Genomic DNA, 4,283 nt, shown 5'->3' with positions numbered 1-4,283 from the left:
CGGTCTCCAAATTCAACAATCTAAAGAAGGGACGTTCATATGTCAAACTAAATACACAAAGGATTTGATCCAAAATTTTGGTATGAGTAATGCCAAAGCTATTGGCATACCAATGAGTCCCTCAACAAGTCTCGATAAAGATGAACTGGGAAAATCTGTTGATGAAACTAAGTATCGTGGAATGATTGGTTCTCTTCTTTATCTAACTACTAGTCAACCAGATATTATGTTCAGTGTTTGTAAATGTGCCAGGTTTTAGTCAGCTCCTAAAGAGTCTCACCTGACTGCAATAAAAAAAATTATTCGATATCTCATTGGAACTATTTCTCATGGATTATGGTATCCTCATTCTAATACTTTTAAATTAGAAGGTTTTTCAGATGTTGATCTTGCAGGTGATAAGGAAGACAGAAAAAGCACAAGTGGAACATGTCAATTGCTTGGTAAAACTTTGATATCATGGAATAGTAAAAAATAAGGATCAATTGCACTATCCACTACTGAAGCTGAATACATTACCATTGGACAATGTTTTGCACAACTACTATGGATGTCTCATCAACTTGGTGACTATGAATTATTCTTTAAGCCTATTCAGGTTTTCTGTGATAATTCTAGTGCTATTTGTCTTTCAAAAATTTATGTGCATCATTCTAGAGCAAAGCATATAGACATCAAGCATCATTTTATTAGAGATTATGTTCTTAAAGGAAACAAAGAGATATCTTTTGTTGGAACAACCGATCAATTAGCAGACATTTTTACTAAGCCCTTATTAGAAGATAGGTTTTGTGTTTTAAGAGAATTACTTGGCATTAATAATAAATCTTAAGACCGATGTGTAATTAGGTTAATTTTATAGGCATAATATTTTGTTTCTTACTTTTTCAATAATTACGCCTTTGTTTTCCCACTCTTTTCTCTTTTTTCACATCAGTTGTGACATTCAAAAATGGAAAGCTAATCATCACGTCTATTCAACTGATGCCTTTTCCTTTTCTGTACTCAACTGTCAGAAGATTCAGAATCACTTCTTTTAGGGCGGAGATCTCTATTCAATCCCGTTCGTCTCCATTATTTAGAAAGCCCTTGTCAGAAGCTCTGCCCAAACCAAAATCCTTCAATGGCTAAACACTCCAAAACCCTTTCTGCCTCCACCAGAAAAAGTACCCGCTCCAAAGAAAAACCCCCTTCTATGCCCCCAGAACCAGTAGACCTAGGGTCCGACCATTCTGAGGGTTTCGCTTCTTCGTAGGGAAATTTGTCTGATCATTCTCGAATCTTAGGAGAAAAAGCTTTAGGAAAACAACCTATGGAAGACGCCCCATGTTTCCTCCACTCCAAAGAAATCCAAGATAGATCTTTCTAGCTCCCTAGAATCTGACATAAATTCTAGAATTTTCCAAACATGGATCTTTTCATCGCTTTAAAGGGCAAGCCCGTTGCTCATGGGAGGGTAGTCGACCTTGACGACATGGAAGCCCTAAATTGTAAGGTAAAAGAGCTTTTCGTTTATCAAGGGTAGTAAAAATTCCTCTATGTTACTCCACATAAATTCATTAAACCCCTAGTAAAGATGTTTTATTCTAATCTTCGCTCTAGTAAACCTGATAAGTTGGAATTTTTAGTGTTAGGAAAGCGCACTGTTCTTGATTGTTCCATGTTTGATTCACTCTTTCAGTGTAGGTGTTCTGCTTTCTCCATGCATTTCAAAAACACCTGGCCCGATGTTTTTGAAATTTCCTTTGAACAAGCTAAACAATGTATTGCTGAGTGTTCTTCTGAATCCCTCTCCCAACCAGTTAGGCCCCAGTGATGTTAGTTTCGAAACTCGAGTCTTGGCTCATATCATAGCAACTACTCTGCTTCTTCGCACTCGTTCTTTCTCCACCTTCTCTCAAAAAGATACCTTTTTAGTCTATTATCTTGTGACTAAACTCAAAGTCAAGTTATCCTTCTGAGTCATCAAATTTATGATTGAAAGTGCAGAAGATCCCACTAGTATACCCTATGGTATGGCCATCACTCACATCCTGGAAGCTCGCCAAATTTCCCTATCATCATATCCTTTTATCAATGTTTCGAATTCTTACAATTCTAGAGCCTTTGCAAGTATGTGGTATGCGAGTGTGAAAGGCTCATGGGTTAAGAAGCACGAAGGCGAAATCAAGCATGATCCAATAGATTCCAAGCCCAAACCTTCTGCCTCTCATCCTAGCCCTAGTGATCCCGACCTTGCTGAAAAACTTTGTGCCGCTGACAACCAACTCTCTGCAATTAATGGTCTTCTCACAACCACTCAGTCCACTGTTGTGACATTCATGCCATCTCCAAAGAAACAGGGTCTAATGTGTCCAAGATAAGAGTTGTTGTTCTCAGAGTAAGGGAGAACGCTGTCAAAGCATTCAAGGAGGTTCATGAAATGTTTGATGGAATGAGCCCAATGCTAGCTTTGACCAACTGAAGGAGGCCATCTACAATACTCTCACCTACTTTTTGCGTCGCTAATATGGATGTTTTAGACAATATTTTTTGTTGTGCTATTTTTGGATTGTTAAATTATTCATTGGACAATTTTTTTGTTTATTATGGTTGTTTTTGCTATAACTCTGCTGTATATAATTCTATAGACCTTAGTTTAGTTTGTGATTTGCTCTGTCTATTCCCTCTTTGCTGATGCCAAAAAGGGGGAGGATGTATTTGCACATTATATGTATTTACTCAGGTACACAAAGTTTAGTCGACTGAAAGGTAAGTGCACACTAACATCTTGGCTGATGGGAGTAATAGATCCTGTGCAGCAGGAGTCGACTACAAACTTAGACCAGTCAACTGCATATATTGAGGGGGAGTACAAAAACAACTATAACCATGGACCAGTCAACTGCATACATTGAGGGGAAGTAAATCATAAGGAAGTCAACTGTTGTTTATATATATATATATATATATATATATATATATATATATATATATATATATTATTGTGTCATTATCAAAAAGGGGAAGATTGTTAGATCTGATTTTAATGATGCAAATAATATATATCTATTTTATGTGCAGGAACTCATGGACAACATCAATAAGAGATGAATAAGGAATCTATGGTTAACTACGAGATGGAAGCAAAGGCAATCCGGAATTAGAGAAATCAACCAAAGCCAATATGGAATCAATCATGACTATACTTAAGGAATCGAACGTATCCAAATCTGGAAGGTGCAAGATCTTGGGAAGCATAAATGGAAAATCATTCAAGTCTCTTGTAAACATAGTTGTTGTTGTATGACCTTATTCTTGGAAAGAATTAATTTCTCTCCAGAAAGCAATCTTCTCTCAAACTATTTGAACTTGTATCTGTACCCTAGAGCCACATACTTTGATCGACCAAATACTCTCTCTTTATTCTACTTAAAAAATATTGTAGTTCTACTAGATCTGCTATGTAACAAGTTAGAGAAGAAAGAGCGAACAACATTGGTGAGGCATTGCATCAAAAGAAAGGAGTGAAATAGGAACTAAGCGATCGGTGTAGATCACATCATTCTCTGTACTCTAGAAGAACCTCATTTACTGAAAAAGAATTCCATTGCAACCCAAGGGGACTGGACTAGGATTCACACTGAATCCGAACCAGTATAAAAACTCTGGTATCTTTAATTTTCGCATTTAATTTCTGCATCTTAAACTCTGTCTTTACTAGTATCAAGTTCTTATATCCAGTCGACTAATCATAAAACTAGTCAACTGGTAGCTATTAAGTTTAAAAATAAATAATTCACCCCCACCTCTCTTGTACTTTAAAAACTTACTAGCTTAATAGTTATTTTCCAATACTAATAGATATGTGCACTTTCAATTCCTCTTATGACATAACAAAAACTAAGATCAAGAAATTTGCTACTAAGGGATGCTGAAAATGTTTTTTTTAATAAAGGCACCTGAGGGGCGCTGATTATTATTAAGCATTAAACATAAGGAGAGTTATTATAGTTCTGAACTGATCTTATCGAAACAGTCCCTAATTTGTCTTTGTGAAAAGTAGAGAAAACAAAATATAGGTGATTCTCTCTAGAAGTGTTCATCACACTCGGCATTAGTATGTGAGGAATAGTTGCTCCCAAATTTCGTTAGTGTGTGCGCCACTTGGTTTCCTTCACCGTAGACATGCCTATGTTCTGGATGGTCCAGTACTTTTAACAGGAACTTGCAGTCATGGAGAAGATTAGCATAAGGTTTAGTGTGATGTAGTAGTTGTAGTAATACCTAGAAATCTGTTTCCA

The sequence above is a fragment of the Nicotiana sylvestris genome, chromosome 4, assembly GCF_000393655.2.
Source record: "Nicotiana sylvestris chromosome 4, ASM39365v2, whole genome shotgun sequence".
Taxonomy (NCBI): domain Eukaryota; kingdom Viridiplantae; phylum Streptophyta; class Magnoliopsida; order Solanales; family Solanaceae; genus Nicotiana; species Nicotiana sylvestris.
This window is presented reverse-complemented; position numbering follows the sequence as displayed.